Source organism: Pinus tabuliformis, chromosome 6 (genome assembly GCF_031772625.1).
Source record: "Pinus tabuliformis cultivar Carrire ecotype Pingquan chromosome 6, CPIR1, whole genome shotgun sequence".
Lineage (NCBI taxonomy): Eukaryota > Viridiplantae > Streptophyta > Pinopsida > Pinales > Pinaceae > Pinus > Pinus tabuliformis.
The window spans coordinates 230,330,399-230,355,192 of NC_142292.1; positions in this window are offsets into that span (position 1 = coordinate 230,330,399).

The window sequence follows — 24,794 nt, forward strand, 5'->3', positions numbered from 1 at the left end:
CTTCATCCACTTCACAAGGTATCCTTTTAGCCACTCCATCAACTACACATACCCTTCTCATCCCCTTTCCTCCACTTGTCTCATTCATTCCTGTTATCCCTATTGTCCCACCAAACATGGCTAATAGATATGCTCCACTGCAGTTACCTGCCAATCCAGGTCCTATGCCCCAAGAGTACCAAAGCAAGATGTCATATTTTGATGGTACTGGCTCTTATCCAGCCCTTCAACATACTAAGAAATTGCAGGACTACTTTGAAAATTATGAGATAGATGATGATGGGGTTAGGATGAAAATTTTTGTGCAAAGCCTAATAGGTGATGTAAGAACATGGTTTAGAGGACTCCCAGTAAATTCCATAGGTGACCCTGAAGCCCTGTATCAAACCTTTATTAACAGATGGGAGAAGAAAAAGGATCCACTTCATATTTTATCTGAATACAATACCATCAAAAGAGGTCCCCAAGAAACTGTCTTGGATTATTGTGCTCGGTTCAACAATGTTTACAATGCCATTCCCCAAAATCTCAGACCCCCACCTGACCTAGCTTTATACACTTTTCCTGATGGGTTTGATTCAGATATGGCATACCAATTAAGAGAAAGAGCTCCCCGAACTCTAGCTGAAATGCAAGACATAGCAGTAAGTGTAGAAGCCAACCTGATAGCTAGGAGAAATAGGACGAGAACTGAAAGAAAAACTACCTTCAAAGAAAAGCCTTCAGGTTGGGATCAGAAATTAGATGCAATAACCACTGGCATGCATAGGTTAGGTGACAGAGTAGAATCAGTCGAGAGGAAGTCATCATGGGAAGCACCACAGAATAATCCAATCAGGAATCCCAATTTTAGAAGAAATCAAAATCCCAATGTTGGCAAGCCCAGCCCTGAACCAGAGATAAGGCCTCCTTTCCAAGAAAACTATGCTAAAACATCCACTTCTAATGAGCAGATAGATGACACCCACATAAATTTGATGGGCCTTAACAATGATCAGCAAGTCTTTCTGAGTCAAGAAGATCATGAAGATGAAGACATCAAGCAATTCCAAACCAAATCAGGTGAATCATTTGATTTCAAACAAGTCTATGACACAACTGTTTTTGAAGTTCATAAACAATACAAATTGAGAAGTAGAACTGTAAATGTGCCACAACCTGAGAAAAAAAAGGATAGTCTACAGCCTAGGAAAGCTATTGTCATTGAGCCTACCAACAAAACTGATTCAATTGCAAATGAAGTAATAGTTGAAGAGGTGACAGAACCATTTTCTTCAAAACAAGAACCGAGGGCTTCACCTCCTTTACAGCACAACCCAAGCAGCACTTCCCAGAAGATGAGCACAAAGGACAAGCCTCAAGATCAAAATGAGAATCAAGAGGAAAGCTCTAAAAATTCAATTGAGAGAGAAAGGGTTGTTAACCAGAACACCAAGACCCAATCTGAAAGACCTTTTGACTTAGAAGCTAAGATTGGAAAATTGAAGATAGCTATTCCCCTTTCAGAGCTAGCCAAGCATGACATTTACAAACAACAAATCAAGAAGTCCCTTCAACTTACTCATAATAAAGATGATGTCAATGTATTGGATGACACCCCAGAACTACTTTTCGGTCCAGAGGTTGATGGAAAGAAAGCAGTTACAGGAATCTTACCTTTTTATGTCAGCTTGCATGTTCATGATAAGATATTACACAATGCAATGTTTGATTCAGGTGCCTCTCATAACCTGATGCCCAAATCAGTCATGGAGAGATTGAATCTAGATATTACAAGACCATATAAGGACCTATTTTCATTTGATGCCAGCCAAGTTAAGTGTTTAGGCTTGATAAAAGATCTATGTGTGTCCCTAGTCCAGTACCCAAATAAAACAATCTTAATGGATGTGGTAGTTGCTGATATCCCACCCAAATATGGGATGTTGTTGTCAAGATCATGGGGGGCTAAACTCCAAGGTTCCCTGCAATTAGACATGTCATATGCCACCATCTCTGTCTTTGGGCAACCCAAGAGGCTATACAGAGAGTCACTCATGAAATACATGGTGAGCAGTGAAGAAAAACCTCAAAATTTCCCTATTTATGCAGAACATTCTGATATGGATTCCTTCATCCTGTTCAATAATGATATAAATCGAATGAGTGATATCAAATCTATCATACTTGAACAAGACCTGAATATGAGTGAGGAATCAAGTTCCCAAGAAATCAAGGTTGTACAATCAAGTGATGAAACTATTCTAGAAAGAAAACCAGGTGAAAGACAAGAACTCCAACTTATAATCCCAAGTCATAGAGAAAATGTTGAAACTCCCCTAAATCAAGAGATCTTATGGTTTTTTGAGTTTGATGGATCAGTCAACAAATTAGGGGCAGGAGCTGGAGTGTGGATTCATAACAAACAAAGCAATCATGCACAAGGTCGAGCCTACAAGCTTAATTTCAGATGTACTAATAATATGGTAGAATATGAGGCTCTTATGTTAGGCCTCAAACTGGTAAAATCCTTACAGGCCACAAAAATTTCAATCATGGGAGATTCAGATCTTATTATCCAACAAGTAAAAGGCAACTTTGTCACCAATGACAAAATACTAAGATCAAACAGGGCTGCTACTATTGAAATACTCAAAGCTTTCGCTGAATTTCAAATAACCAAAATACCCAGGACTCACAACCTTCATGCTCACAGTTTAGCTACATTTGCCAGTACATGCAAATTGCCTTTTGAACCCAATCACTGCTTTACGGCTGAGATAAAACACAGACCTTCTGTCCCAGACAATGTCAAAGATTGGCAAGTGTTTGAGGATGACACACAAATAAACAATTTCCTAACCTTGCAGCATGAATTTTCAAGCTTGAACATTGATGTTGACACTGTGAAAGACACACAGCCAGTGAGTGATGAGGACCAAACAGCAATATCACCTAAAACAGCAAATCAAATACTTTGTCCAACAAACTTTGACAAGGAGAAAATACAAGAACTTGAACAATTGCATTTCGATGAAGCAGCTGGTACAGAGGCTGAAATCATAGAGCTAAAAGACAACTTTCTACCAACAGGCCTAACTCCATTGGAAGACATTTTTGACTCAAATGACGTTCCTAGAAAACCAAAAATGCAACCCCTTAATGTTGCCATTGAAGAATGCAACATTGCAACTAGTGAAAAACCCAAGATAATAAAATTGTCTGCCTCTTTACCTCCTGACCAGAAGCCTAAATACATTGATCTCTTTAAAGATTTCCAAGATGTGTTTGCGTGGAGTTATGAGGATTTGAAATCCTATGACACCTCTGTTATTCAGCACACAATCCCTCTCAAGCCCAATCAAAAGCCATTCAAGCAAAAATTAAGGAGAATCAATCCTATGCTCCTCCCTTCAATTGAGAAAGAGGTACAAATTTTTTTTAAAGCTGGTATCATAGCACCAATCAGGTTTTCAGACTGGATTTCAAACTTAGTCCCCACAAGAAAGAAAACTGGGGAGATTAGGCTTTGTGTTGACCTAAGGAATTTGAACCAAGTATCCCTTAAGGACAATTACCCCTTACCAAAAATGGATCACATTCTCCAAAGAGTGGTGGGGGCTTCAAGAATCTCATTACTTGATGGATTCTTGGGCTTTAATCAGATCCTAGTCCACCCTGATGATCAAGATAAAACAACTTTCACAACCCCTTGGGGAACTTTCAAATATGTTAAAATGCCTTTTGGATTGAAAAATGCAGGAGCTACATTTCAGAGAGCAATGGATATTGCTTTTGCCAAAGAGATTCATGAGTTACTTGTTATTTACTTAGATGACCTCACACCTTTCTCAAAATCTGACCAAGAACACTTAAAACATTTGAGACAAATATTCATAACATGTAGGAAGTATGGGATTTCCTTAAATCCCAAAAAGTCTCTATTTGGTTTGGAAGAAGGTAAGCTATTGGGTCATATCATTTCAAAGGATGGCATTAGAATTGACCCAGACAGAATACAGGCCATCTTGCAAATGCCCCATCCAAGAAACATCAAAGAATTACAAGCCTTCTTGGGAAAGATTAACTTCTTAAGAAGATTTATCCCAAACTTAGCAGAACTGATCAGATTATTAAACAACATGCCAAAGAAGGATTCAAAAGTGAAGTGGAAAGTAGAATCAAGTCAAGCTTTTGAAGGTATTAAATTGGCCTTTACCCAAACCCCAGTATTAACAAATCCTCAATTTGACAAAGAATTTATTATTTTCTCTTTTGCCTCCCAACATACTATTGATGTTGTCTTATTACAGAAAGATGATAAAGGGAATGAAAAACCCATTGCTTTCTTTAGCAGAGCCCTTAGAGATGCGCCTCTGAAATATCAGATCATGGAAAAGTAAGCATATGCTTTGGTCAAAGCCATCAAAGACTTTAGGATTTACATCCTATATTCCCATGTTATTGCTTATGTACCAAATCCCATTGTGAAAGACATACTAACTCAAGAAAACTTAGAGGGCAGAAGAGGAAAATGGATTGCTAGTATTTTAGAATTTGACATTGAAATAAAACCTACAAAATTGATAAAAGGGCAAGGATTGGCTAAATTGATGTCTGAAACAAATTTCCAAGCCTTGGATATTAACCAACTGGACAATGAACCAGAGCTGGCGACTCCAAAGATCAATGTAGCCTTTGAACAATCCTTGTGGTATTCTGATATCTATTATATATTGCAAAACCTGTGTGCTCCCCCAGGATTGTCTAGAACCAAATCCAGATTTTTAAAAATGAAGGCTTCAAGATTTTGTGTTATAAATGGTAATTTACTATGGAAAAATCATGAAGGTATACTGTTGAACTATTTGAATATGGATGAGACTAACAATATTATGAAAGAATTCCATGCAGGAGATTGTGGTGGACATTTTTACTGGAAGTCCACTGTGGATAAGATATTAAGGGCAGGTTACTATTGGCCCACTCTGTTCTCTGATGTCAAAAAATTTACCACTTCATGTCACAAATGTCAGGTGTTTGAGGGAAAAAGAAAGTTGCTACCACTTCCCCTAAAGCCTATTGCAACAGAAAGGCCCTTTCAGCAATGGGGTTTGGACTTCATTGGGGAAATTCATCCTTCATCCTCAGGCCAACATAGATGGATTCTAACAGCCACAGATTACTTTACTAAATGGATTGAGGCTATTCCGTGTAGACAAGCAAATGATTCCACTATCATTCAGTTCCTTGAGACTAATATTCTTTCTAGATTTGGTTGTCCTGACAAGATTATAACAGACAACGCTGCTGCTTTTAGATCCAAGAAAATGGTGAACTTTTGCCACAAATTCCAAATTACTTTGGGACATTCTACTGCGTACTATCCTCAAGGGAATGGGTTAGCAGAATCATCGAACAAAAGTCTTATCAACATCATTAAGAAGATACTAGAAGAAAATAAGAAAAATTGGCACAAGAAGCTTGTAAATGCCTTGTGGGCAGACATGCTAACAACCAAAAGATCTATAGGGGTCAGCCCATATGAGTTGGTTTATGGAATGGAAGCCAAATTCCCCTCATCATTGGGGGTCCCTGTCATGAAGCTGCTTCAGGAAAGTCAAGCTGAACCAAATGACATGCAAAGAAGAATAAACCAGGTCATATGTTTGCAGCAAACCAGAGATCAAGTGTATGACAAAGTTCAAATCCTACAAGAGAAGCTGAAGAAAGCCTTTGATAGAAGAACCAAAGCTGAAGATTTCTTCATTGGGGACAAAGTGCTTAAATGGGATTCAAGAAGAGAAGACAAGGGCAAGCATGGCAAATTTGACTCCCTTTGGAGGGGGCCTTTTGTTATTCAAGCAGTACAAGGAAATAACACTTATTTCTTGGAAATTTCGGAAGGAACTGAAGCTAAAGAGGGCCCTGTGAATGGCCAGATGCTAAAGCACTACTTTGATTACTTTCCATGTATATAGCATGACTTTCCCCCTGTACATAATCAGATGTATATACTATTCTCTTTCAGTCTTTAAATAGTTCAATTCAAGAAGTTTTGTAAATAAGCAGGAAATAGGCTTTTATTTCAAAGGTTCCACAATGGTGGCAAATTCTAGTTTTGAGGTCCAAAGTAACAAGTTTGTAAGTTTTGAGAACAAGTCAAAAGCCAAGGCATTCTGACCTGCTGTTCTTGGTCTTTCAAGTAGAAAAACCATCCCCAAGTGGAGCCACTGTTAGCTACCTATACCAATAGGTTTCATTTTTCATGATTGGCAGGGGAAGTGCCAATATGATCTACTTTGATGATGCAAAGATCTCATATTCTTGTGAAAGACACATACCTACAGTTGATTGATGCTGTCCTACTTCTGAATGGGTGATCCAATAGTCTAAGCTGGGTCATGCCATGTTTCAATTGTTTGTTGTAGATTAGAGAAAGAAATCTGTCCAAACTGTTCAATCTTGGAAAATATAGTAGTTAGGTAGAGAACGAAGGTTCCCAACCGTTTAATCTGGGGCCTTGGAAGTAATAAGGCTAGTCTTAGATAGAAAACCAAAAGAAAAAGCCAAAGGAAAAGAAAAGGCACATAAGGGTTTGCAAGTCCAAGTGCACCCTCATTGAAGTAAGAAAAAATGCTAGGCAATAGAATGGGTAGGTAGATGGGGTTGCAGAAGCATGATTTATGACCTTTCACTGGCCTAAGCAAAGGAAAAAGATGGTGTCAGTGCAGATCTTCCTATTTAGCAGCGTTGTAGCAGCAAAATGATGCATGTCTAACTTCCCAATCATCCCCAATCATATTCCTTGTTAACATCCCAATACTACCTCTGTTCATGAGAGAAGTCAAACTCTTTTGTTGATTCTTGTTTTATAAAGAGCCACATTTCCTGTGTAAAATTGTTTTCATTTTGATCTACTCCCTAACTAAGTTTAATTCCTAAAAAACTTAGTATCTATCACTTCCCATTCGCATTCCCCTCCAAAACTAACTACTAACTCTATCTATACTTAACTCCCCATGTTTCCCCATCCCTATTACTATAACACTATGGTGTATAAAACCCCAAAAATATGTATATTCCCTCCCCTTTGGCACTATAGCCATAGGTCCAAATATTGGACAACCATGCAGAACCTAAGTCTGGTTCAAGATGTTTTGTTCAAAATCAGGGATTAAACTAACCCCATGTTGGTTTAATAACCTAGGCCCTACCCCTTTTTCCCTTTACAACCCCTTTGAACTGTTTTGCCCGCATATTTGCAAAAAACCTTGTAAAACCCATTTTTCCGCCTATCCAAAGTTTTGGGTCAAAAAGCGCATTTTACAAAAACATTGAAAAAACCCACAAATCCGCCAAAATGTAAAGTTCCGCCCGGGCGCATATTTCCAGAAAAATAATAGTTTATTGCGCGCCCCGCTGCTGTATCGTCCTATCACTTATGCGACCCATCGACCGTCGGATCTGGGCTTTCCCATCCGACGGCCCAGATCAATATCGGGTCGCCCCCGATGTCCGGACATTACCTCCCGAAAAGTGTCAGAGGGTGACGTCAGGCCAGTGCCACGCGTCGCTCCCAAATCGTATCGGGAGGCCGCCTGCCAATACCGCCACCGTACCATAAGCGGTCCGATGGAACCGCTTACCGCCCTCCGTATACCGCCTGCCCACGTCACACCTACGTCACGCCCACATCATGCCAAGTCGGCATCGCATCAGCACCCGGCCCGCCATCGCTCCGACCTATCCGCCACCTCACCAGTCTCCGTGGACCACTCACAGGCCACCACGTCACCCTTCCGTACCCGACCCCTCCCAACGATGTCATGCTGACGTTATCCAGAAAAGGCGCCAATAGCCCAAAAGTCCATATTTTCACCAAAATTCACTTTTTTTATCACTTTTGCCAAAAGAATTATTTCTGCTCTCTGCATGTAAATTATGACCATTCCGCCGCCAACCTGCAGAAATCGACTTGAAGACAGTGGGCGCCCTCAATCTACCTGCATTTGCCACCATTGCCAGAATTCACCAGGTATTTCTCCAAAATCTCCCTTCCGCACCTGGTTTTGTGCACAATTCACCAAAGCAAGCTTAAAAGGAGTGAAAAACATTGTAACCTACAGTAAATCCTCGGGGACCACCATTTTTCTTCAGTTCTAAGGTCGAAATTCACCTACAGAAGTCCACATTGAGCCAAATTTCCATAAATTTACAGTCAGTTTGCACATTCGCGAACTTAAACCTCTACTGCACTAATTCACTAGGAAAACCACCTGTGAATCTCAAATGTCTACTCACCGAACCTCTTTCAGGGGCATTGTGACTTGTTTTCACCATAATTCACCTGTTTTCCTCTGCAAATCGCCCTACTTTTGCAAAATTCACTTCCCTGTGTTGTTGTGCCTACAAAAATCAAGCTCAAATCCATTTTCAAGTGTTAGTGAAACATGGAGACCCCAGTTGCACTGAATGTTGCACCTCTTAATGCCCCACACAGAGAGTTAGAATGGCAGGCCCTAGGTGATAGAGATTACCAGATGACAGAAAAACTCTCAATGCGCACTAAATATAATATCCATGTACTCAATGAGCTAAAGGCCCAGCACCTAAGTGGGACTGATATTCTAGGGATTTGGGACTCCAATTTTCCCATCTATAACCTCCCTCAAGTCAATGTCCTTCCAGATTTAATTCACAGATGCAGTGCCAGCTATGACCCATGTCAAAGAGCTGTCCTCAATACCTCAGGTTCAATTTTGTTCCATGTCACCCCTGAGGCTATAAATTAGATGCTAAACTTTCACTCTACAAGGCCATTGACTCCTCTTTCCATGAAGGACTTGCTAAAGAAAGGAGGCAAGCTGTCTAGTGCCCAAATTTTAAAGATTAATCAGCTATTCATTGAATCAGGCTCTGAAACTGTGAGAACCCCTCCTATAGGAAATGTATATTTCAATGAGTTGGGCAAGTTGCTTGTAGATTTGATCAGTTATGTCCTAGGTTACAGATCAGCTGAGGATGCTGATGATACCATTCTGGCAATGATGTCTATTTTCTCCCCTGGAATGCCTCCTTCTGTTCACTATGGTTATGCTGCATACATTGCCAATAAGATTCATGAACAATTGATGAATCTAGAGAGGGAAAAGGTGTTTAGATACACTTCATACATCTATCACTTGTTCCTATTTTATCAACCTGATGGATTCCCTATTCCTCTCAAGAAGTTTGATGCTCATGGGAACCCAAGGTCTGTGGTATTTTGGACTTCAGTCTTTCACCACACATCTTATTCACCATACAGCTCCTGTGATTTCATAGACCTCTTTATCCATCCAGCTATGTCCTTGCTATTGGGTACCCCTCCTCCAAGATTGACAGATGAGATGCAAAGGATTCTCCAGCTCTCAAAGGCCTACAGCATTGGGGATTGGTACTTTTACCAAAACCATACAGTAATCAGAATATATGGCTGTGAATTGGCCCCACATAGACTGCCAAGATATGTCCCTATGAGACTCTTTTCCTTAGAATATTTCAGGCAATTCGGAAATGCAGACATGGTCCATTTCCACAGCAAAAACAAGAAGGTACAACTCAAAATCAGAAACCAGCTAGGCCCATTTCTGTATAATAAAAGGGAAGAAGGATGGAAAGAAGCAGATAGGATCCTAGAGGGCCTCCAATTGAAAACCAGTTTCCTCTGGTCACCCTATGACCCAAATCACTTCATTAGTCTTAGAAGGGTCAAGCATAAATTGGCTAGTTATGATCATATAAGGCTGCCTCACATTGAAAAATATGCTAATCTGTTAGGATGGAAAGAGGGCACTTTAGAGGAAGCAAGTCCTAGAGAGGAAATACTACAAAGAGAAGCTAAGAATCTTGAGAAAGAAGCTGACTTGGAAACTTGTGGGCAGGTTTCCTCTTCTTATCAAAGGCAACTTGGAGCAGCTGCCTCATCCTCTACAGCCCACCAGCAAGCAGCTAAAACTACTCATCAGGCAGCCAGCAAGGGTAAAGAAAAGGAAATGGAGCAGGAACAGCCACCCCCTACAGCAGAAAAGAAAAAAGAGCAGCCAAAACAGCAAGAACAAGTGGCTGAAGCTCCCATTCCTACAGAGCAGCAGGCTCAACAAAGTATGCCTCCAAGGCAGGAAACAATAGTGGAGACCTCAGTGCTCCAAACACCAGTAAATGAGGAACGAAGCAGGAAGAGGGATAGAGAACAGGAAACTCTCCTCACCACATCCACAAATCAAGGGGAGAAAAGGCAGAGACTAAATCCTCTTTCTGATGAGGAGATGCCTATTGGGAAATCCTTGGGCATGGGCCCTCCTAGCATGGAGGCATCTGCCAGTTCCTTTCAGCAGGAACAAGAAAGAATAATTGGAGGAGAGGTCAGCTCCTCAAGTCAGCAGAAGAGGGTAGAGTCCGGTATAAAACAACAGTTCATTGACATCAAAAAGAGAAATGAGCCGGTGAGACTTCAGCTGTACAATCACCTGCTTAAAATGCCCCCTACAAACTAGCAGAGGCTTATGTCAGCGTATGACATAACAGAGGGGAAAATGACCATGAGTCATTTCATGCCTACCATGCTACAGCTACAGTCAGCTGCAGATTATATAAGGACCAACCTTGAGGTTCTTGCCAAGGAAATTCACCCTATGGACCAGATAGAGCTTCACAACCAAACGGGTGAGATGGTCTATTCAACACTTGCAGACAAGACCTTCCTGGCACATAAGTTGCAAAACAGTCTGCATAATACAACTGCTCAACTTGACTTGGAGAAAGCATCCTCTCAGGCCAAAGACAACAGTACCAGGTCTTTGGAAGACATCATTATAGAGCTTGGGCATGACCCAAAGGATCCCAAAGCTATACAGGTGCTGCTAAAGATAAGAGATTCAGACATTGTGGCTTTGAGAAAAATGATAAAGATCCTAGCAACCCTTCACCCTCAAACGGAAGAGGTTGCTCAACAGAGAAAAGACCAGGATGTAGCAGCCATGCTACTAACACTACATAAGAAACTGGTTCAAATAGAAGGAAAGCTGGTAGAGGCAGAGGCTGCACTTCAGGAGGTATTAAAGCAGAAAGGGGAAGTCCAAAAATCTCAGCCCCCTCAACCAGTGATAAACCTTGAGGAGCCCCCTCAAACTATCACTCCTCCCATAGGGCAGACAGTTGAAACAGGCCCATCAACAACAGCACCAGCAACGACATCAGAACAGGCTCAAAGCCTTGACATGTAGAAGATGATGAAAGAAATTCAGGTTCTAGAGGCACAGATGGCAGAGCTGAATGAAGCCAAGGAGAAATTGGCCACACTCAATGAGAAATATGACAAATCAAAGCAAAGTGTAGCTGAAAAGGCAAGAGAGGTGAAAGCTCTTAAGGAGAAGATAAAAGAGCTAGAGAAAGAACTCACCCTTGAGAAAGTAGTGGCCGAGATCAAGAAAGTCCTATGGGCCAATATTGGCTAATCAATAACAGATCAATGGCAGTACATAGAGACCATTCATGAGCACATAGAGCTCATAAGCAGAGCACACAAGGAAAGCCAAAGAGCAAGGGCATCTCTAGGCAATATGCCTGAGATAGCCAACAGAATGATAAATGTCCTTAATAACCGCACAGGCCCTCAGCTGGCAGCAATAGGGATCACCAATAGAACTGACACCATCTTGATAATAAAGAGGGTCCTCACTTTGAGAAATCTGCTGCAGACATTGGATAGAAGGTGCCAGGAGATGCAAACAGAGGTAAACGAATTTACTAATAAATTCACATCATTACACAGCCGAGGCCTTCCCAGCTTACTGAACAGCGCAGGAAGGCTACTATCCCATGAGAACTATGCTAAAAGGGTAAACACATTTGCTGCCAATCAAATCACTGCAGGATCAAGTATCCCAGAGGAAGCAGGGCCTGCATTTGGGCAGAGCCTCTATGAGAAAGTGGAATTTTTTTTTTTTATTATGAATGAAATCAGACATTTGTTTGAAGTACCTCCAAATTACTTCAAATATACAGAGGCAAATGAAACATTAGGCACAATTTTGAGGCATCGGTTGCCTACACAGGAATGGTGGACCAGCACGATACAGTTATTGCTGTGAACCAACAGGTATTCATCAAGTTTTTGCATAAAAAATATATAATCAGCAGATTCAGAAGGTTAATGCATTCTCTATGACTGAAAAAGACTGGATTGATCCAACTCAGCAAAGTAATTCGGCCACGAAAGCAACAGTGACAAGTACAGATGACAGGGCCGAGAAAGCTACAGCACGACAGTGCCATCAAAACATATCACTCAGAATTAATGAAGAGCGCTCAACCGACTCAGTGGCCTCCAAAGGTCAAAAGATTTCTGACAGAAGTAAAGGGTATTCATTATAAATTTAAGACAACAATAACTTTCATAGCTTCCATTCTGAAAGTTGGTGAACGCATTTATTTATCAAATGACTCAGCGATTCAGGTATTTTGTAAAATCGATTGTATGTATTTCCCCTCGCATAAGCTTGCAGGGGTTGTTGATTTTCTCTTCAAAAGGGCTTATGTTGTAAATTTCAGAGTTTAATACAGGGAGCCAATGGAATTTCCAAAGTTCTGTGTTGTTTGATGCCTTGTGGTGTGTTTGCTGACTGCTACAGGATTCCTACATATTTCGTGGCACAATAAGTTTCTTTAACCTTCTTGTTATGTATTTCATTCTCTCATAATCCGTTCATGCTCTATGTTTCACAAGTTTAATAGCACAGAAAAAGAATAGTTTCAGGATTTATTCACTGAGTACCCTGAACTCAACCTATGTTGTTATGAATGTTTTTCTCCAGTTATAGTTATGAAAGTGCAATTCTTAATTGCTGCACCTTCAGACTAAAACTTTTCACAGAGACTATTATTCAGGAATTCAAATCTGCTCCTGGGTGATATGTCTCTTTCTCACGTCATCAGCTTAGTGAAAAACTCTTAATTGCCTTTCACTGGCTAATCATATTTCATCACCACAATCTTAAGTTTGTTTCATGACATATCTAAAGGCTCTGCAGTTCCAAGCAATCTTACCCAACACCTCAAACAACCCATAATCATAGACTCCATTGCCCAATGGACTGAAACTGTCTGAAAATCTCATCTTAGCCACTGAAAGACATCATTCAACCAAAATTTAAATCAAAACCCATACCTCATAACTAGCCTAAGATCCTCAAGAAGTAAAAACTAAAAGAGAGAGCCCTCTCTGATTACAGGTTGGCTAGAACCTGTAATCCAAAGCTTGGTTAGTGGTTACCCCGGCCGTATTCCCTTAGGAGTCAAAGGGAACAACCTAGGTGTTAACATTATCTACTGAAGATTCCACATGGGAGGATGAGAATTTTATACAGAAGTATCCATAACTACTCAAGCGTTGAGGACAACACTTTTTTGAAGGAGAGGGGCATGTTGGGTCCCTATAATACTAGTGATTACCCCATTACTATTGTAGTTATACCCCTTATTAATATTGTTGTGCCCCTATTGCCCCCATATTGTTATTACTGTGCCCCATAGAATCCCTCTATTGTTATTTTTGTGGCTTTATATTATTATTGTTAGGTCGGTTGGGTTATATTGTGACTCCTTAGACTCCTATATATAGAAAGGAGGTTTTGTCATTTGTATCATCCAAGAATCATTCATTTATGTAATGTAAAGGAGGTTGCCCCCTCGAAGAGGTTGAATTCTAAGGCGTTGATCTATCTTTTCTATCTTTTCTTGAGCTGGTTTCATAACAACTGTGTTCAAGGCCTATTGTTAATTTGACGGTCTTCTATGCGCTGATCACATGAACTCTGACACAGTTTGTTGACGATTTAGGCTGCAGTTAACTGTATTTACATTGTTTTGTAATTTAAACATTAGGCCGAGAGTTTAGTAAGTTAGGTTCACGACTTAGGCTTAGCATTTGATAGTGCATTTGGTTTTGGACTTAGATGTAGGTTAGGGTTTAATACATGAATTTATCAACCCTTTTACAATCTATCATTACTAAGCGACAATAACGATATTTGTCGCATGATGAAAAAATTGTCGACATCAACACTTGTGAGTGGACGACAAAACCCATGTTGACACCAAATCCTGCTAGGCGAATGACAAGACACATGTCGTTGACCAATCCTAGTGGAACTGTCGATGAACACAAGTTGACAGCTAGGTACAAACCCATATCAGCTAAACGCCATAAAAACCATAACCATTACCTGAACAACCTAATCCATAATCAACATTGTCAAAGCTGACTGATTTGACAACAACACTGAATACTGACAATGACACTTGAACACCTGTGCAATGATTTGATGAGATCCTCCTGGATCATTCCTCTACACATGAAAGCTTTTGTACCATAAAAGTTTGACTAAACAATTAGTCGATGAGGGTAGAACTCCCTCTCTTTCCACCTTGACCTGATGATTGTTGTTGGGAAAAGTATCCAATACGGAATGACCCTATCCCACTCTAAGGGTAATAGTACCTCAGCAACAATCAAAGCAAAGCTATTCGAGATTACTTCTTTATGAGATGTAAGAGAGGGGAGAAAGAGATCCACTAACCGTTGTCTTCTGCTAATGATTGATCCAATCTTCTCTCTTTGCTGCTTGCTCCCAGCTCCTTGCTTTCACTGGCCGAGCTACACCAAGATCCTGCAAAATAACAAGAGAGGGAAACTACAAGAAGCATACATTCATAATTGATTCAAGGATTAGAATAAATCAAATACACAAGTATAGCAATACACCATTGAGACACATGCATATAGAAGAACCTCAAATGCTTTATTAATGGAAGAAGTAAAGTTCAGGAAGTAATACAACCATAAAAGGCCCAATCCAGCATCACCTCCCAGCAGAAAGAAATCTCCTCTTCACCTCCTTCAAGAAAATCACCCAATAGTTCTATACTCAAACCAACAACACTTCCTTACATTCACAAGATTCCAGCCCCCTTAGACCTCCTGAGAGAGCTCTATATATAGGAGTTTTGGAGAAAGGATGAGTCAGCTTGTAGCTGGCATGAAGCTGACTAGTGTCCTCTCCCACTTCAGTTATTCTTCAGTTCTTGAGTCCACTTGGAGGTTCTTGCTTCCACTTGGAGATCTAGACCCTCTTACTCATCACAAGTCGAATTCCCTGATCCAAGTGTCATTTTGGAAGCTTCCTGGGCATTGACACCTTGAGGAATGATTGTGCCACATGTCCCAACTCGCCCAGCGCAGGTAGCCTTCTTTGCAGTTGACATTCAGCGCAGGTAGACAGTGGAGCTCTTGACATTCAGCGCAGATGCTCAGTGGAGCAGTTGACATGATCCAGAATTAGCCTGTTTTTGAGTGTTTTCAGGTGGAGAACAGATATTTAGTGTTGTGGTTTGCTGACCTTGTTCCTCTAGGGGTAGGAACAACATGTTTAGGGACTTTGGATCCCTCAGATTATTGACATTTCATGCTTCATGCTATAAGGCACAAAAATGTCTATAACAGTTGCCCCCTAAAGTATGAGGTCGTTTATCGGGTGAAATGCTTTATCAGGAGGATCCGAAGTTCATTCAATCGCTGAGAGGTGACCTGTAATAAAATACAATACAATACATTATTTTTCATTCTGCTTTCATGATCTAGCCGAGGCGGGCATTCCCATGCTCAGCTTTATAAATTCATTTTGGTACATATAACAGACGATCGTCTGATGGTAGACTGATAATTCTCTGCTGAAATTATCATCCTTTGAGTAGGATGATCATCTGCTGCAATGATGTACATGTCAAATGTTTTTATATTTCCTGAATATATATCGCAGCCCGGATGGATGAAACTAGATCCGGGGTCTTCAAACTTGTTCGATCTTCACTCTAAGTACAAGTCGATCCATGTGAGAATTGCGCTGAAGTCGAACATGGAAAGACATCGCTTGATTACCGGTCAATAATGTAAACCGTTAACAAGCGCGAGAGGAATCACCGATAATGATAATGACCCTCAAGGTACTGCAGTACAATTCACGTGGTGTGAATAAAGGACTTGGCGTCAAACACCACGCAAAATCTTCTGGTCGAAGGTCATTGATGTATACCTGTCGCCGGAAGTGAGAAACTTGCCATTGAGGCATGCAAGCTTCAAAGTACTGAAGGGGTTGTTCCTAGATCAACTTCTTGGATAATGAGCTGAAGTCGACAAGAAGCGATCCGTCAAAGGAGGGTCTTAATGAATCCCACATCAGTGACACAGAACGGAGCTAATGATTTTAGTGGAGGTGAAAACAATCTGTGAAATATGATTCAGGGTGGCGATCATGGGTGGATGAAGGATAATGTATGGCAATGGATGGGACACGGTTGACTCTTTCTGAACAACATCTCTTGAACATATAACGACACTGATGTGATGGATTGGTAGCATTACCCCAAATGTGGATGGTTTGGTGAAGACCATGGTGATGAGACCAGTGAATGAAACAACCCAACCCGATGTGATACGGAGGAAAAGTGTCATGTTCAAGAGCGACTTGCTACCATTAAAGCTTTGAGGTTCTCCCAATTTTTCCCCAGTCATTTCTGACCAGTACCTCTTTATTTTTGTCAAGCTTGAGGAGGATAACATATGCTTGTTCTATAACCTGCCCTTCGGGCAAGCCCATCGCTATGTTTTAACGAGCCTAGTGATAGGGAAACTCGTTCTCGTCTAAAGACAAGTTTGTCGCTATTTAATCATTTTAACGAGTCTAACGACAAGGAAAACTCGGTCCTTTTCATTTTTAGAGAGTCTGAAAAGGTACAGAAAGTTAACTCCAAAATTCCTTTTTCGTCATCTAATCCCTTAAGTTTGAAAAAGTATAAAACATACAGAAGGGATGAGTTTTCGATAACTTTAACGAGCCGAATAAAACAAGCACTCGACCTTTTTGTGTAATAATCCCTCAGGTCCAAAAAGATTAAAATCTAGAGGAGGGATAGCTCTTCCGGTCCTTTTAACGAGCTGGAAGGCCAAAACTCGGCAAACTTTTCATATTTTATGAGTCAGATGAAAAGAGCTCAAAGAAGACTCGTCTTTTGAGGAACGAGTGATAAACAGGGATAGCAGCAGATTCCAGGTACAGGTTGGAATTTTCCAATCACGGCAGTGTCACAAGGATGGCTCGGTGAAATCACTCTTCGCAGCTGTTCCTCAAAATGGGTAAACAATCATATGGAGGTGAACGATCGGCCAAATGAAATGGAGGTGGCAGGTGCAAAACACGACCAAGGCTTTTTATGGCTAATAAATTTACGATCACAGAGATTATTTACCGGGGTATGCTCAATCTTATGTTTATTTTTTAATGAGCATGAACTATGTGCTAAAACTGCTCGGATCTCGCTTTTCTATTTTTTAACGAGCATAAATTCCGCGGTAAAACTGCTCGATGATAAGTTTGCATGCCCCCAGCATAATAACGCAAATCGAGGCGCATGCATATTGGTCACTATTTAAGCATAGTAACGCTTGAGGTACAACCCATTGCGAGGTTGCGCCAGTGGAATTCCGTCATAATCCATTAACTCGTAGGCTCCTTTTGCTAACACCCTTTTAACAATATAGGGGCCCATCCATAAGGACTTGAATTTACCTGCTCCCAACTTATCGGATTCTTGGTCATAAAGCAAAACCAAATCACCTTCTGAGAAGACACGGGGTTTGACACTTTTGTCAAACTGAGCCTTGACTCGTTTCTTATGGGCTTCGTTAGCCAAAGCGGCATCACGACGGGTTTCATCCAACTAGATTAACTCCAAGAAACGAGCCTCTTCTTCTGAAGTTCCTGGGAGGAGATCAATTGCGAGTTTAAGCGACGAAATTTCGCACTGGATTGGCAAGACTGCTTCCAGGCCATACACTAATTGAAAAGGTGTGAACCCAGTTGCGTTCTTTACCGACGTTCGGTAGGCCCACAAGGTTGAGTACAGGATTAGGTGCCACCTTCTTTTATGAACCCCGATCATCCTTTGCAACATACGCTTCAGGACCTTGTTGATTGCTTCAACTTGTCCATTGGCTTGCGGATAATACGGGGTAGAGCTGTCGTGAGATAGCCCTAGCTTGGCAGTTAATTCGACCATCATGTGATTGCGAAAATGCGACCCATGATCTGTAACTATAGCCTGTGGTACGCCGAACCTGGCGACTACATGATTGAAAAAGAAGAGGGCAGTTGTTTCACCAGTGTTATCCAATGTAGGCATCGCCTCGGCCCATTTGGTAAAATAGTCAACAACGACTATAATATACCCATGCCCCCTGGTCGAGGTGGGGTTACATTGCATGAAATCGATGCCCCACTTGGCAAAGGGCCCAACAGCGACTATCGGCTGTAAAGGTGCGGGTGGTCGTCTAGTTTTGCTATCAAAAATTTGACAAGCATGGCAACTTCTGACTGCGGTTATGCAATCTTTGAACATGGTTGGCCAGAAGTATCCTGCTCGTAAGATTTTTTGTGCTGTTGCATATCCAGATTGATGCCCCCCACACGCGCCTGAATGACACTCATTCAGGGCTTTTTTGGCCTCCTCATGGGTAAGGCACCTCCTCAGAACTGTATTGATACCACGACGGTAAAGTGTATCACCGACGATCATGTAGTCTTTTGCTTGGTATCGTATACGTTTTTGTTCGGAGCAAGAGGTATTTGGCCTGAACCTTTGGGTTTGGAGATAAACTATGATATCTCCATACCACTCATCGCTTACAGATATCAGAAACAAACTTTCGTCCACGATTGACTCTTCCGATGTTTCATCGTTGGACGACGATGGGAGATCGCATAATAATTCTGCGAAAACTAGAGCTTTCTTTGATTTGGATTTCACAAATTCCAGATCAAACTCTTGAAGGATCGCTATCCATTTTGAATATTTTCCCCCCAGCAACTGTCGCGACAGTATATAAGTCATGGGGTTGCAATCTGACAAGATGGTAGTCTTCCGAAAGAGGACATAATGTCGAAACCTTTGAATCGCTTGAACAGCTGCAAGCACTAGTTTTTCAACATAAGAATATTTACTTTCTGTATCATTTAAGTTTTTACTTAAATAATAAATAGGATGTTCAATTCCATCGACTTCTTGAACTAAAACCATCGCAATGGTCGTATCCGCTGCAGCCAGATACAGGTTAAAATCTCTTTGATAGTCCGGGGCGTACATTAATGATGCTTTTACTAGACAATCTTTCAGAGCATCAAAGGAAGCTTGCGCCACCTGGTCCCAGACAAAAGGTACATCCTTTTTCAAAAGACGAGTATAACCCTTAGCAAGTTCTGCGTAATTTGAAATGAACCTCCTCAGAAAGTTCGCTTTCCCTTGGAGTTTCTGAATCTAAAGCAAATTTGAAGGTGGAGGCAAATTAATGATTGCCTGAACCTTGCAGGGGTCGAGACGAATCCCATCTTTAGAGACTACAAAGCCAAGTAAGCGACTAGAACCGACGCAAAACACACATTTGTGTGGATTGAGTCTTATCTTGTAGTGTCGGCAATGTAGAAATATCGCTCTTAAATGCTGCGGATGATCAGTCCGCTTTCGCGAATGAGCCGGAAGATCGTTGAGATAAGGTTGAACAATGTTCTTGATGTCATGGAAGGCATAATTCATCGCCCTCTGAAACGTCGCCCCTGCGTTCTTTAAACCAAAGGGTAATTTTCGATAAGCGAATGTGCCCCACGGACAAATAAATGCAGTCTTTGACTGGTCCTGTGGGCGGATATTTATTTGATTATACCCGAAAAATCCATCCATAAATGAAAAGATTTCACATCCGGCGCATTCATCAATTATCTGGTCGATGAAGGGTGTAGGGTAGTTGTCCTTCAGACAAGCTTGGTTTACATCCCTATAATCGACACACACTCTAATCATCCCTTGTTTCTTCATAACAGGGACAATATTCGATACCCAATCAGTTAGAGGAACCGGGTAGATGAATCCAGTATGGAGAAGTTTTTCAACTTCTGCCTTAATGGCAGCGGCTTTCTTGCGGTGTACCTGTCGAAGCCGTTGTCTTACTGGTTTGACATCAGGATACATTTTAATTTCATGTTCAACGATACTCGAGTCAATGCCTGGCATTTCATCATATGACCAAGAAAAGACATCTCTAAATTCGCGAAAAAGAGCGTTATATATTTCCAGTTCTTAAGGGGAACAACCTTTGGCAACATAAATATTCTCTACAACATCTGTTTTGGTCGAGATATTTATGGCTATAGTTTCTTCAATATTGGATAGGTTTCGCTCGGAATCCACCGTGTTTACAGTATTTGTTAGGAATTCAAAAACTGAAGGGTGATAAAGGTCACTTTGAGTATCTTCTTCGTATTCCGGAAGAAGGGAACGATGGTGGTGATCATTCCATGGTGCCCCCTCAATCATCATTGATTGTAAGATTCCTTCGTCAGTCCCATGTACTTTCGACCAAGGATCTAATGGGGTTCCATATTCTCTAGACCTATCTACCCAAACGCTTGACGAGCGTTGATTTGGGTTCACCTCCCGTGCTTGAAACATTGATTGCTACAATATTTCTAAAGGGCTTGGGGGCAGAACCATTGAACGATCCATGTCGACCTTCGTGGAAGATATCATGTTGCAGGTTGCTACAAACGGTACATTTCCTATATAAATAGGAGGTGGTAGCGCGAAAGTTCCCATCAAGGTGGGGTCTTTCAATAATCCTACTCCGATATCTTGAATTGAATGGTTGCTCTAATGGATCATGGGAATGCTTCCTGTAACTTGTGAACCATTAGGGAGGAAATTCTGTTGGTCGATGATCGTAATCCCTCCTTCAAACGGGAATGCGATCTTCCTAAAATAAGTCGACACCACAGTTGCCATGGCATAAATCCATGGTCTACCCAGTAGGATGTTATAGTCAAGATTTCCATCAATGACCTCAACATCAATTTCTACTGTCTTTCCTCCTAGTTCAACTTTCAAGTTATTAAGGATACCGTATGGGGTATAAGTCCTTCCGTCGAAAGCTTTTAATGTCGTCGATGATCGCGACAAGGTTGGAGATCCTAAAGTTTTCCAGCAACTCATCGACATAATACATGTCGATGCTCCCTCATCAATAATTGTTCTGTGAACAGTTTTGTTGAGGGCTTTCACTTGAATAAGGAAAGCTAGTTGAGCTGGTAACTGAGGATCATATCCTTTGTGATCAAAGGATATAAGATTGGAATCCTTAGGATCAACCCCACCAATTGCTGATAACAACGCCTGCCTTTCGGACGGACAATTTTGTAATACCTCAAGAGTCGACATAGCGGATGGCGATTGCCAAATCTTCCACTATGTTATAATGTTGCGCCGCTCTGGCGCGAGGATTAAATGTCGACTTGTGAACTACACCCTTTGGCGGTTTTATTGTTAATTCAGGGATGATGGGTGGTACAACTTCTGTCGAAGTTGTTGTCGAACTACTTGGTTGATCTTTACCTTTTTCGTTCGACAGCTGAGGATTCCCATAATCTTTGTTCCTTGTCGAAATCAAAGCATCATTCTGCTGTTTTGAAACCGACAACATAAGTACTTGCGATGGGGAAGCATTTCCACTATCAACCAGATTTTGACCTGGGTTGGGAAATGGATCAGTTAACACCGCTGAGGTTTGGGAACTTTTAAAGAACCTCTTTAACTCAGCTTTGAATGGGCAATTCTTAGTGCTATGATCCTTATCATCACATATTAGACATGGATAATTTTGTTTCCCCTTCCCAGGAGGGTTTGAAGAATTTTTTCCAGGGGATGACTCACCCTGTTTCTTCTTCTTCCCTTTGTTTTGCTTCTTCTTGCTTCCTGGTTGATTGGTTTCTTTGCCTTTATCTTCTGATATGGCATTTACTTCCGAAGCAAGAATTTCTTCTTTTGCATTTTGATCCGAATTCTTACGGGCTTTCTTTGACGAAGCCTTTATCGATTTCGTGTTTGCTGTGCCAATCACGCTATCACCAGCATGAGAGTCACTATTTGATTTAGGAGGAGGAGGAATTGAAAACTCTGGTCTAGGGGCGTCAGGTATCTTGTCGTAGAGTGTGCCGGACTGAGTATAAACTAAGTCCAAATACTGTGCACGAGCAATTACTTGCTCCTCTGTTACGACTCCCCCCTTGGCCACATCTTCCGTAATAGCAGGAAGTAACGACTTTATAAACCATTCAGCTAACAGCTGATCGGGAACGTATGTTTTCACCATCCTACGACGACGACGCCACTCATGTATATGATCAGATATATGGGTGGCAGTTGTCTGCTTGAAGTTGGTTAATATTTCTGTTCCCGTTTCATACCTTATCGGTAATTGAAAATGGGTTAAGAAAGTCGTGGCTAGGGAACTAAAATTGTCGAAAGACGCTCTTGGCAATTCAATATACCATTTAGCCGCTGGACCTATCAATGTCCTCTGAAAAAGGCGAAGCCTTATCGAATCGTCGTTTAGGGTGTTCGACGAACACCACAGATGAAAAGTCATCACGTGATTCGATGGGTCTTCACCTGGATTTCCATTGAATTTAGGAATGTCAGACGGAAGTTTATGAGGAATCGCTGGCCACCAAGGGGCATAAGCAATCGGATCGTTTGTTAACCGGTGTAAATCGGGTAACTCTAAAGTCGCCACGAATGGTAACTGTTGATTCAGGTTAGGCGAAGCATAGCCAGGGTACGATGGAACCGCTTGAGCAGTGGGCCTTTGCATACCAGCATAATGTAATTGATGTTGGTATGACTGATATGGTTGGTGGACTTGACCACTGTAAAGTGGTTGGTTTTGACCGTTTTGGATATACGGTTGTCCACAATTCGCAAAGATCTGCTGCTCAGAACCTTGGTACACCTGCTGGAATTACGGTTGTTGGTATTGCACAAGCCATGGTTGTGACACCATGTTTTGTTGTGCTATGCTAACCGTTGGACCAAGGTGTGGGGTAATTGTACCCGTTTGGACCTGTGTCGCCCCACCAGTTGGCGATTGTGGTTGTGACCCATGATCAAGTGGCTGTTGCATTACAACCTGAGAAATCTGAGGTTGGCATGCAACAGGTATCGCTTGAAATTGTGACACTGTTACAATAGCCGGTGTGGTTGGGATGTTCGTCATAGGTACACACTGTTGCATAGAATATACAACCCTTGGTTGTTGAGGTAGCATAGGTACCCAACTACTTGATGCAATTCCAGTATAACCTGAATACTGTTGCGAACTCACGTATGGGTACCCTCCCGGAGGGGGTAATGAAAGGGCATATTGCCCCCCATACGGTATCAATCCCGAACTCAAGGGGATTGATTGCCCATATTGACCTCCAAATGGATCAATTTGGCGAGTTTCAACATAAGAGTTGCCGGGTATTACTCCGGATGAACAAACTGGAACAGACCATACTATCGAAATAGTCCCTTGGTGGACTCCTTCTAGCTGTTGTGAGCTAGTTGGGACAACTGGTATGCCGGCAAACATCGTCAGTGTGACGGCAGGGACTTCTACTGTCGCTGTGTCATTTGACACAGTCCTAGATGATGACGGTTGTTCAGACATCTTTAGTCTATCCAATAGATTGCCTAGCGATTCTACAGGAACTTCCACTTGTGGTGGATTAACCTCTGATGAAGGAAACAGAGTGACCCCGACTCCAAAATGAGTTGGAGTACTTGCTTGCGGATCCTCTGCAATTTCCTCTATCGCAATCAAACCCGGTGGAAGAGGAAGACCGTCAGGTCCGTAAAATATTTCTGGTGCCGAAGAAGTGGTTGCTTCGACAGCGACAGTTGTTTGAGGAACAAAACTCTCTGGACCGGTTACAGATGGAACTGGTTCAGTTATACAAGTATTTGCCCCCAGACTAGGATCAGTATTACTGTCCTTCTGTGGTTGTTGAACTTCTTCTATAGAGGCAGGGTTTCCAGAAATGTTAGGAGTAACCGGAACCTCAGATGCAGTTGGAACACTTGTTCTAACTTTTATAGGAGATTTTGAACCGGTTAAACGAGTTCGCTTTGTCCGTACTGTTTTCGATTCCGGAGACAAAGACGGTTGACTCGTAAGCCTCCGCGAACGACGGGGTTTCAATTGACTTTCTTCCACGATTGCGGATTACTCGATCAACCAAAATATTAAAAGGGGAAATTTGTGTTTCCGAATTGAATGAATTTTATTAGACGCTTTTAGACACAACTTGCTTTTTCACTTTTTAAGAGTCGAGAAAAAGCTAAAGATGACTCTAGTCTCCTTCGATGTATTAACGAGCCCGAAGTGACAAATTCTCGGATGGACTTTTTCAGTTATAGAGTTTGAAAAAGGCCAAAAGAAACTGCTCTGGAGATCTAGGCAGAGGGTGTGCCAAACCTTTCGCAAAACCACAGAATACGTTTTTCGGTATGGGTGGTCGATCTTCGTGAATGTTGTGTTCACTGCATTGCGATCAGTAGGGCGGCCGACACGGTTTCCTATGGATAAAAGATATATGCCTATAGGGGTCTCCCAATATATACGCGACGGTACGTGGGAGCACAAGTCCGTATTAGTGCCACCGACTCTCAGGAGGAATCACCCACCTTCGTCGAGATCGACAGTCACTACGTTTAACGACGCCAGAACACGTCTCTAGCTTAGACCTCTATGTGTTTGCGTTATGTTTCAAAGCGTTGTTAGGTTCATTCAATATATTTTAAGTTGATCTTTTTAAAGTTTTCCTTTCAAGGTTCACCACGAGATGTTTTGA